Source organism: Passer domesticus, chromosome 2 (genome assembly GCF_036417665.1).
Source record: "Passer domesticus isolate bPasDom1 chromosome 2, bPasDom1.hap1, whole genome shotgun sequence".
In the NCBI taxonomy this organism is placed as follows: Eukaryota; Metazoa; Chordata; class Aves; order Passeriformes; family Passeridae; genus Passer; species Passer domesticus.
Window position 1 is genome coordinate 124,100,603 of NC_087475.1, and position 12,458 is coordinate 124,113,060.

Here is a 12,458-nt window from a genome sequence, read left to right on the forward strand (position 1 = left end):
TTATTTTATTTCCCTGGTCTGCTAGTTAATCGTGGCCATGCTTGTTGCTTTGGCTCCTCCAGCCCCCAAACCTGCTGGGTGAGAGCACAGAGCAATTCCTAAAACCAGAGAATTGTGATTCCTGCCTGATCCTTGCTCGCTGCTTTCTCTGATCAGCTTCAGAAGCAGGTGATGTTTGAGCACTTGCAAGGGGTCTCTCCTCCACACTGAGCAGTCAGAGCTCTTCCCTGGACTTTAATGTATATTAGAATATAGGCCTTAATAATTGAGTAGCCTTTCAGTGGCAATATTTACAGAGAAAAGCCTGGGAACACAACACAAGCAGATTTATCTCCCTTTAAATAGCTCCACAGATGGAAACTTACATGAAAAGTGTGTAACTGGGCAGAAAAATCATCCTTTCCAAACTGGCAAATAAATGTCACTTGTTAATCCTGATTGCAGCTTGTTTAATTGAGTCTTATTTCATTGATTAATGCTAGACAAGATTTAACTATTTCTGACAGCCCAGCAGCACCGTCAGTATTGTGCCCCTGTCTCACTGCATTTGTTTCATCTCCTGAGGGCTGTTCTCAGGCAGGTGAGAGCCTCTGAGTGCCCAGCTGGGAGAGCAGAGCTCCTGAGCTGCTGCTCAGCCTCATCATCCCACAACCATCCAGAGCCCAGCAGGGGCAGCTGCTGCCTCACACCAGCACTGCCAGACTTGGAAAACTTGGAAAACTCAACATCTAACCAGATGGAGATCTCTCACATCACTACCAACCATTTCACTTCTGTCGCAGCTGCCCTTGTTCCTTGCCAAACTAATGCTCTTCTTTCCTATTGTTATTAATTGCTGGTTTTGTCATTTATATATTCTTTGGAAAAGACAATTTTCACATTATTGACAAGGAATTTTGCCTCTATTTGTTGAAATGTTTCACCTGACAGTAGGAAGACTTTCCTCAGTTTGTCATTCAGCATACAGCAATTTCCCCCTTATATTCTGAGTTTCTTGAAATGGGTTGAAATCTAAAAATATTTCTGACAGAAGCAGTTACAGCAGACATCTTAATTATTATGTTTCCAAGGGGATGACAGCCAGTGTAAGGAAAGCTGACGTGTATCCCTGCAGCTTTGTACTTTTTATACTGGAAATTGAGGCTATTATAAATTACCTGGGAGTGGGACAGCCATGAACACCTTACATCACATTTATACCAGGTGCCATGTTGAGGGGGCTCACCCTCTCCATTCTCCTTTTATTTCTGTGCTATTGAACTTATTGATGAGCACAGATATCTCAGGTAGATATCCAAACATAAAAAAATCCATTAAAAACCATGATAAATAAACATGATAAAAGCAGCTGCTCTGCACCCTGATCCCCTACAGTGACTGCAGGCAAGGCAGGGCTCAGAGACAGGGCAGAGGAGCAGCTGTTCAAAAAACCCCACCTGTTCTCCTTCATAAGCCACTGTTTGATTTTGAGGCACTGCTGATTTTACCTGTTGCCAAATAATTTTCATCTATCAGGGCAAGGAAGCGCTGCACCTGCTGCCTCCTGGTTAAATGGAAAAGGAGGAATTACTCACACCCCACACTGTACAGCTTATAGGACAAAAAACATAAAGAGGGAAATAAATTTATAAATGGACCCCGCTGATCAGGTGTTGTGTTGTATTACACAGAGATCTATCTCATTGTTCAACCAGTTCAGAAGACATTGATTCTTCAGGAAATGTATGACAGGAAAAGCAGGAAGGAAAATATTTTATAGTTTAATATTATATAGTATTTTATATTAATATTTTTATATTATATAGTTTAATATTATTAAATATCATATTAGTTTACTATTATATCATGCAAAAAGGAAAATATTTTATAGTTTAATATTGTACTATTAATATCAGTTAGGATTATTCTGCTAATCCTAAACTCCTTCTAAAAGAGGGAAAAAATAGCTAAAAGGGGCAAACAGGTCAATGCTAAAATGGACTTCTTATATTATCAATGAAAATAGAGTGATTCCTATATAAATTTGAATAAATTTATTACTAGAGAAAGAAAGGATGATTTGAAAAAAATGCTATATCGTATTTTATGTAAAGACTTCTCTGCAATTTTGAGCAACAGGCAGTTGTCAAGAGCAACAGAAACATCACAATTGTAAAACAAATACTGACAGTCAGTAATTTGCAACTAAGATATATTGATGTCTGATTCTCTCCAGCTGTTAAAAACTAACTTACCCACTTGTCACTCAATTCCTTGATGTTTTCATCAACACTGCCTTCCGTGAGCTTCCTGAAGCCTGCTTGCCTGAATACTCGGTAAGATATTAAGTTTGTGTACTGAGTTTTTGAGTATATGAGCTGTTTGGTTTCTTTTAGTCCTAAAAAGGAATGGCCTGATGGACACACATTTAATTTTAGGTTTCCCTGTAAGGATCTGCAGACCAGCAGTAGGTAAATTTCAAAAGTAAATGTAAGAATTGATAACAGAGATACTCATCACCACCCCTGAAATCTCCCCTCTACCAGAAAACCCCGAAAAGTTTTTTTTGTAGGTGCACTTCTAGTGTCATGAACTTGTGAAAAATTAAATATCAAAATGTTAAAACTGTTCAGGGTAATTCAGGGACAGGATCACATGAAGCTGAAAGTTACCCTGAAATATGAGAGAGGGGTTAGCCCACAAACGAAATAGCTTTTCTGAACTAGAAGTAGGTAATTAGACTTAATGAATAACCCTGTTTCCAGTAATGTCTAAAGAACTGACATTTCCTCAGAGTTTTTATGTAATGTCAAGTTTAATATTTCCAGTGCAAGAAGGTTTTAAAACTATTTTAAGATTGGTTTTGCAAAGATATGTTTTATTAGAGAGAAAATATTATGTTACTGGTGTTTCCAAGGCATTGGTAATTTCCATCATCATGTTGTCCATCACATTTCACCATCTCCAGAGTACCCTGACAATCTCTCTGTAGACCCTTCTCTAAAGTCACTGAGTGGTAAACTAAAATTTCATAGAGAAAACCAGGCAGGAAATAAGTTTCAAAAAATGCTAAGAGCTGTAATTTCTATACAGCCAGATCCCAGGAGTTGCAATTGTGGTTTATAGAGTGTGTGAAGTTTGAGGAAGACATAAACAGAAGAACCATCATGGTTTCTGAAAACCTGATTTTCTGGATCTCACTGCATTGCTGTTGAGTGAAAATCCTGTTAGGAGGGGATGTCTGGCTGATGTGGCTGTAAATAAAAATGAACTGAGTGCCAATGTCATGGGACAACCCAGGAGTTTTGACAGGACAGCTGTAGTTACTTGTGCTGACAAAGCTGGGGAACAGGTGAGCAAGATTTTGGGAAGCTTCAGAAAGATTCATCTGCTCAGGGTTTTACTGCAGATTGCCTACTGAGAGTGCTCAACCTGCCCTGACAGACACTGAGCAAATATTTAACTTATGTAATATATTTAATATATTTTTTGCATATATATATTAGTTTTATCTTATCTGACCTTGCAGTGTTGCCTGTGACTGCATCATGCACAGAAAGGGGAGTCTGGGGAAAGGAAGGTGAAGCTGCATAAAAGAATAATTCATGGTACTTCTGTCTGGATAAAGCCATAATGAAACTTTATAAGAACTCACATATGCATGAAACAAAATGTCTTTAGGGTGCCAACATCACTCTTTATTGTTCATTTTACCAACCATGAGAAAATCCTATGTGGACCATTATAACCACACATATAATACAACATGTTCTGGCCTCTCTGTTGAGTATAATTTCTTACATTTAGTTAGATTTCAGTGGATTCATTCATGGAGATGCATTTACTGCCTTACTGCAGCAGATGAGAGCTCAGAGACTGAGAATAAACCTGTCTGCATTGAAGAATGACTTGAGTAAGAGAAAAAAAGGAATTATATCTCTGATCCCTACTGACAGCTTTTTTATCTGCCTTTTCAATTTAAGGTTTCTGACCTAGTGATCTCATTAGCTCTGTGGATTATGTCTGTGTATCCAGGACAATGAATAAATTAAAAGGTTTTTTTGCCCCATATTTTGACAGGATTTATTGATTTGGGAGAGATTCCCTGCACTTCCACAAGCACTAGTGGAACACTGGCAAAAAATGTCAAAATAGAAGAAAAGTGTCAAAGTTACCCATGTATTTGTTATCCAGAAGATGAATTACTGAGTAGGGTACAGGTTAAGGAATTTCTAAGAGGTGTTTTTTGCACAAAACCACAATGGGTGATGCTCTAAGAGCATTGATTTCATAAGAATGGTGTAGCTGCACTCCACTCAAAAATCAATGCACAGGTAGTGCCAGTTTTGAAGCCATAAGAACTATTCAATGTTAAATATTTTAAATTTTGATTTCTATGGGGAAAGAGTGTGTCCCTCAGGTGTCTGCTTCATTGTGGAGAGCTCACTGAGACACTTCACATGGACAGGGCAGGGTATCCTGTTGGAAGAGAAGACAATACCTTGAAGGTCCTCCCTATTGTGGGTTCTTGGATGAAATTTGATGAGTTGACATTTAGAATCATCCCATGTCACCTGTCTGGGTCCCCATATGGACGGGAGAGTCAGGTTAGGGACAGAAACAGATTTCCTGGCTGTGCTGGAGCAAACAGCAGCAGTGGCAGTGTAAGGAGTGTGGAGCTTGGAAAACAGGATTTTTATTGTGCTGCTGGGCTCCTTGGAGCAGAGGGGACTGGGCTCTGCTGCACATTCAGATGGCTCTCCTGGGATTCTGCCTCAGGTCACATCCTTTAACTTTTCTCCACATTGCTACCCAGCTACAAACTGGAGATAACAGTCAATTTTTCCCATTTCAGTTGTAGGGCTTTTAAGAAAGAAAATCTATTTCTCCGTTGTAAAGATGTCATCTGATACCTTTGGTGGAGAAAGCATAAAAATAATCACATTACTTGAGGGAAAATGCTGCTTGTCCTTTATAGCTATCTCCTCTCCTGATAAAGTCAGAGCCTGAGGATTCGTGCTGACCCTGGTGGAGCTGGACTGAGGTCTTTTGGAAGGCTGCCTGTGCTTGACTTTCCTTCTCAAATTTTCAGACAAAGAGAGGTAAAATTTAACTTGGAGCCTGTTTTGTAATTTGTTTGGCTATTTCATAACTGTTTGCTTAAATAACACAGAGGAAAGAAGAAAAGGAAAATAAAAAAGCTTCCCCAAAACCAACCATGGAATTCAAAGTGAAAGGTTTTGCGAAGCTAATTGCAGCCCTTCCCTCTCCCTTTTCTTTATGTTTGTGCTGAAACTCAGAAACTGCACTTTTTAAAAAGTACATAATGATTTTCCGGTTGCAAAATAAATTATTTTGCAGCTTAAAGCATGTATAGATCTAATGGGCTGAAGAAAATATGATGAAACAATGCCTAGAAGGTTGCTCCTGCTCCTTCCAATGTGGAGCAAGGACCATTCTTTAAAAAGCCTAAATTTTTAATCAAGTTTTCAGGCAATTAATACAATCAGTAGTGGATTTTACCTACACACATTATTTTTAAAAGGCCTTAATATTCATCAGCATGCCTGAAAAGAAAAATAAAAATCAGCCTTACTGCTGACAGTAAGGCCATCTGTCAGGGAACAGTTCCAGAAGGGCAATGCAAGAAAGGCATGGCTTTCATCTGCTACACTGTTTGACAAATTTGGTGGTTTGTACATGCTAATTATGAAAAAGAACCTCCAAACCCTGAAAAAAGATCCTAAGTGTCTAATAATTGCTTTATTTGTATGCTTAATTTCAACCCATGTCTTCTCACTTTGCACAAACATTTTACAAGAGGTAAGAAAGAAAATTCTGTAGTATCTACCTTATCCTAGGAGCTGGGCCAATGAGAGATTTTTTTGATTGAACCCTATGAAATTGCCACCTACTCTTCTCTTTGATTAACTGAAGAAAATAATGCTACACAATTTTCTCCAGCCTTTTTAAATTATGAGGTCTTTGAAATTAGTTGAATTTGCAAATATAATGCATTTTTTTTCTCAACATCTTCAGGTCAACATGTTATCAGACACCTTAGATAACTCAGCTGTGGGAAAAAAAAAGGATTGAACTGAACTCATCTATCTTTGCCTTTCTTTAACTGAAAGGAAGACAAAAATCACATTTTCATCTCCAGTGGCAGAGTTCTACAAGTGATGCAGTCCTACTGTAGAATTCTGTCTATCAGCACAAATATGTATAAATAGAATTCACATTTAACAGGGTGCAGAGATTGCAGATTTAAACATTGGCTCACATTTGTATGACAATTTTTTGTGTGAAGTAGACATAAAATAACAGAGGGCAAAATTTTTTAGTACTAAGTGTCTTAGTACTAAAAAATAAATCATCCAAGCAGAAAAAAAAATTACAGAGAGTGTCTAGGTTGTTGTATAGAGAGTCAGGTATGAAATTATATGAACTCATCTTGATAAGTTCTTACAGTTTTAGGCCTGAATTCTTAAAAAGTATTTAGAGGGGTTTTTTGGCTGCTTCTTTTAAGTTACCTTTAGAAGAGTTGGAGCACAGGCACAAAATTTGAAATTTTTGAATTTTTATTGAGACAAATTTTGATTGAGTCCCCCTGAAAAAGAAAAATGCTTAGCTTTGAAATCAGAAATTAAATTGGGAATTATTTGTACTACTCTTTTAACAAGGTAGGAGCCTAGACAGGTAGGTACCTACTGAGAGATGCCAATAGATACCTATTGTCAATTATAAACAGGCTAAATAGAGATGAGGACTTTTCTCCTTGGGAATCTTATGAAATCCCTCAAGGACATTATACTGGCAATTTTTACAATGTCTTTATCAAACTTGGGAACATCAAAACAGAACAAAATATACCTGGTTTGACTTAAATGCTACACAGAAGTGAGTGATCCCATCATCTTTGTTCTTTTCTACGAAGCATTAGGATTTCTAAATTCAGAACTTCCATTGAATATCCACATGGATTTGCTGTTAGGTTCTTCTTCCAAATCAAGGAATTTTGTACTTTATTCTCCAAGTTATCAGTACAAATTGTTAAGTTTCTATTTAAAGGAAGCTCAAAGGTCTTGGGGCCAGCAAAACTGCTGACACAGAAGTTAACAAGATCACAGAATGCCCTAACAATGGAGTTCAGTGGAGATGTAAATTAGACTATTTCGCCTGTTGGGCTTTATTTGAAAAGGACAAGTTGTATTCATAACTTTAATAGCAAATTTATACAGCACAGATGAAATACTTTTAGAACCATGTTCCTCTTGTAGGTTGCCCAATCAAGCAAAAATCTGGGTGCCTTTATATGACTCTTGCCCATCATGGATATAAAATTAGAATTTAATGAGGACTCTACAAAACTGCTGAGTTTTAGCCACGGTTTAAAAAGTCTACAGTGAATCTTGGACTTTGATTTCATGTCTTATAGAGACAGAAGCTTTTCAGAAAGCCCTGATTTTGATTTATGGCCCTTATGACATTTGTAGATGAATGCATTTGATATTTTATTAAGGATCCCCTTCTATGATCTCAACATCTCTAGGATGGGAACTTCAAGAGGCAGATTTGGAGGTTATGACTTTTCTAGCATAAGGCTAACTTGTAGTAAAAATTAGGGGAAAAAAAAAGAAATGCCAGATTTTTTTACAGTAATTTCCATTGAAAAAGTATATTTTTTTTCCCCCCAAATAATTTTTTGTGATACTCAGCATATCCAGTATATCCAGAACATGTCTAAAAGAAAAATATTGCTGTGGCTAGCATATGAGATGATTAATACTATCTTTTATCATATTTTGAGAAATAGAAATTACACCTGTAGTGGACTTGATCACAATTTATGATTATGATTAATAGAGCATTTTTTTATTAGCTGTACTATGTAGATCCCATTCCACATTTTCAGAAGCTTTACCAAGCAAAAGGTTTTCCAGAAGAAATATAATTGAAAAGTAAAAGAGTGTTTTTAGGGGAGCTTCTGTGTGGGAAAAAGCAATGTGAAAGACAGATAATTATCCCTAGATAAAACATCAATTACTTTTTCTATTTTAGCGCATTAAATCTTCTTACCTTACCATGTGCTGATAAAATAGAACAAATATTTTCCAAAAAATCTAAATTTTACTGTCTAGACTGCTTTTTAGACGAGGGGAGGGTGAAGAGAGGGAGGCAAATAAACATCTCTGGGTTACTCAGCACAAGCAGGAAGGGTTCCTCAGCCAGCCAGGCTGAACGGAGCTCTCCTGCCTTTTCCTTTCTCTTGGTTTGCTCTTTGTGACACTGATGATGACTTAGCTACCACTTCCCATCAAGAGCAATAATATTTTCTGCAGAAGCCTTGAATAGATTTGTTTCTCTTACACAGAGAACTGGTTGGGAATCAGAGGTTGGGAAGGATGAGGCACAAGAAGGTAGGAACTGTTCAGCTCAATCCCAGGACACAGTGAGAAATACTAATTCCTAACAGATTTTTGTCCAGCCTGGGTTTTTTTTAGCTCCTGCAGTGAAAAGTCCATAATATCTCCTTCAGTCTATCCTGTCACTGTGTTACTCTTCCCTCTATCTAGCTCAAACCTAGCTCAAATGTAAACTGTTTTCCTTGTCTGTTTATTCAGCAGCAGCTGTTGGTGCAGCCCTAGAGAAGACCCAGCCTACATCTGCCTCTTCTTCTAACTGAACAACATTGAATTGGTTCAATCTTGCATCACAGATCATGTTTTCTAGAGTTTGGATAATTGCTTCTGTTTCTCTGTGAATATGAAGTGGCCATTGTGTTCATTTAAGTATCCCACATTACAGAGACATTAATCCAGCCAAGGTCTCACTAGGGCTGGGCAGAACAGAGAACTGGTCTGTGTCTTACTTAGCCTGGTTATATTTTCCAGAATGTTTGGGGCTTTTTTCTTTTTCCCAGCAGCATGGCATTATCAGCTATAATATTATTTGTTAACCACTTCTGTAGAACTTCGATTAAGTCAATTACATTTATCTTGGTTGTTATTTCTCCTTGAATATAACAAGTTGATTCTCTGGGATAGGTTGATACAATTTTTAAGAACATACCTATAATATATTGAAATGGGGCTGGAATCCAACATTTCTTCTGAAGTAGTTGCAGTTCCCTTTGCCCTTAAGTTTCTGCACACTTGGTAGTTATGTTTATGGACATCCATCAGTTCTCCAATACCATTTGGAATGGCTCATGTTTGACAAGTGTTCCCCAAATTCAGAGCCAAGGTCTGAGCTTTTGCCCAAGTATCTGACCTCACTGGGGTGCCCAGGCAGTAGCAGAGTGGCCTGGGCCACAGATAGCAGGAGTCTGGCACTTCTTTGGGAGAAATGGATAGTCTATTCCTGACAGCTACAGTAGTTTTAATGAAACACCCCAAGTGTGGGAATGTAAAGATGACTAGAAATCTTGAAGAATAACAATTTAGTCTGAAAATGCTGCTCTCCCAATGGAAAGATTGCCAGCAAGGCAAAGATTTAAAAAATACATCTCACCACTCTTAATATGAAAGGGTGTTTCAGATGAAATGAGAAAAGATCCATTCAGATCCCTTATAAATTCTGCTCTGATAGCAGCTGTTCCTTCCTCTCTGTCAGCGACCTACAGTGCCTACACCAATTCCTGGTGGACAGATGCCCATGCCAGTAAAATACAGAAGTGCAGCTCTGCTGAAGATCACAGGTTGAACACACACTCATGCAGAAATGACCCTCTTAACCTTAGGGGATTGTATATCACCAAAGCGGTGTCAGGAGATGTGTACAGCATCGTAAAGAAACCAATGCTCTCACTGAAAGAGAGATCACAAAGCACAGTGCACCCAATCCATACTGGATTTCACCTCTCGCCACCCTGCTCAAAAGTACTTAATTTGACATGAAGGACAAAAAAGGATGGATTTGAAAAATGTGTAAGAATGACTTTCATTGTTAACATGCACTCAGTGTAAGAATTTGACGTGACCTTGGTTTCTCATTTTTCCCTTGTACAGTGTTTCGTTGCTAATTCCTCCCTTAAAAGGAGGGTATTTCTTTTCTTAAAAGATAATACTAATCTTAAGCCTCTTTTTCTAATGTTATAATTGCAATCATGCTGATATATTCTCCCAATCTTTTGCAGCCTACCTCTAAATTATTTGTTGAAAAAGTGTTATCTTTCAATCACATGCTCTTGCCCTCTGTCTTTTCATAATTCAAGGTTCAAATGTGTTTATTTTCTTATACAAGCCAAACTCCTCCAAGCCTATTCATTACCACCCACTCAGTCTACAATTTTCTCCCTCTTATATAGCAAAAAACTATTTTTGAACCTTGTATAAGAAATAGAGCTATCAACAAGAATTCTTTCTAATTCAGATGCAACATGGCAGCTATTTGACCATTTGATTTCATTTTGCTTTTCAGCATAGTTCTCAAGTCTTCACTGATTATTTAATGAATTTTTAGAAAGTAAAGAATAATGGGTTGCAAGGAGTTTAAAACTCAGTCTTCATTCATGTCTGTTCCTCTGATTTATGGGACTCTTTCCCTGCTTCTGGCAGTGCAGAGATCTGTGAGGATTCTGTGTCACCCAAAGAGAGGCTGCTCACTGCAGATCCCTCTGGACTGACAGTTTTTAGATATCCATGGTAATCTTAGCAAAAAATCTTTGAGACTTCTTGTTTATAGTGGTCTTATTTATTTGCCTGCCTCTAAGAAGAGAAATTTTCATGTGTCATCTTAAGATCTAGAGAAAAAAAAACAAACAAAATACTCAAAAACAAACCCTTACTCCACTATTTCTGTTCTTGGAGAAACAAACATTGAATAAACAAACAAACAAACAAAATGTTCTAGAACCTTGGAGCCACAATTGAACTGTTTGCAGCTGAAAACCCATTAGTAAAGCCATCACCTGTTTCCAGCTGCAAAACAGCTTGGGAATTATCTGAATCTCTTACCCATAAAGGATTTAGACTTTATAATGAGATTTTTGAAAGACATGGATTGATCACCTCTTATCCTTACTTAGAAAATGATATCCCCTTCTGGATTTTAGTGTCTGTTTCCACTAATGTCCACAGTTTAGAATCCTGTAATGTGTTTAACTACGATCTGGCCATAACAATATCTGCAGTGCAGGAAAACACCATTAAATTTTAAACAAGCAGGATTCCAATAAGTTTTCTTAGCTTTATGGCTGCTGCTAATGGCAAAAGGTTATAATATTTCATGCCTCTATTTCACACAGAATTAATTGAACCTCTGTAATCCTTTGCTTCTCTCTTTGCCAATTGCCAATAATCCAGCTGTGTCCCATTCCCAGCTTGGGTTTCCCTGCATCCCTACAAAATATTGGTTTACCAATAAGCAAATGAACAGACTCAGTTTGCATGTGCATGGTTCAGGCTGAGCTCTGAGTTTTATTTTCTTAACAACAGATTTTAAAAATCAAAATAACGATAAAGAGATAAAGAAATAAAAGATGGGGTGAGGAAGGGTAGGTATGAGGATACAGCCAGAAGAGCAGTGCAAACAATATTTTACTTCAGAGGATGTCATGGAATTCTACTAATAGGTGTGGGTGAAGCAGGAGCAAGGATAAACTTTTGAAATTCCAAACAGGAATAGGAAATGCAGATCAATTCTGCATTTCATTTATTAGAGGTGGGCAACTTTCTCTCCACTGGCATAAAAAGAGTGGAAGTAGAAAAAAAAAAGATTAATAAATTCACTGAGTACTGAGAGCCAAGTACTTTTAGGAACCTTCTTTCCCAGAGAGGAAAAATATTACTGTTAGCTTTAGAGCAGCAAAGAAGGACTCCAGTGCTGGCTGGGAATTCTGCTTGTGATTGTCAGAGAAAGGGACACAGGACAAATTCTACTTTTCTGAAGACAGGCCAAGTAGAAACCCAGTCCTGGCACCAGTGACCTGACCTTGAAGGTTTTGTCGTGGGAATGTGAGTGCTCCTGTTTGAAACACAAGCAAAGTTAAATTCATATTAGCTGATGGTCTCCGACCTTTAATGTCCAGGCAAGCTAATTAATTTATCACTTTATTAAGGGGCTTGTAGAATGTAAAATCTTGCTTGTTAGCATGTTAACAAGGCTGTAAACTGAGCACTCTCTTTAGATTGTGATATAACCAGCTTTATGAGAGCAGGGGGATTACAAAAGCTTCCTGCACAGCACATATCTGATTTAAATTAATAAAAGCACTAATGAAAAATCATCTTGGGTATGAGATAATAGATCTGCTCTGAGACCTGCAGTACCCAGTCCCCATGGAATAGAGACACTGAAAATTTCAGCCTAAATTGATTGCTGTTTACTCAAGCCTTTAGCAGCAGAACCTTAATGTTTAAACCAAGGTATCACCAACTCAAGGCCTTAATTTGCATCAGCAGTCCCTGTGCATTTTGGAGATTACTGAAGATTAGGGGACATATAATATTAACATTATTTCTACTCTAGAATAAGGT

General features: G+C 37.7%; 1 long non-coding RNA gene across 1 annotated transcript; it reads left to right on the top strand.

Moving 5' to 3' along the window:
* Nucleotides 1–2,268: 2,268 nt before the first annotated feature.
* Nucleotides 2,269–10,155, top strand: LOC135295647 (uncharacterized). The gene is made up of 3 exons (XR_010357785.1): nt 2,269–2,315; nt 2,418–2,450; nt 8,604–10,155. It is a non-coding gene; the product is annotated as an uncharacterized LOC135295647 (long non-coding RNA).
* Nucleotides 10,156–12,458: the final 2,303 nt, after the last annotated feature.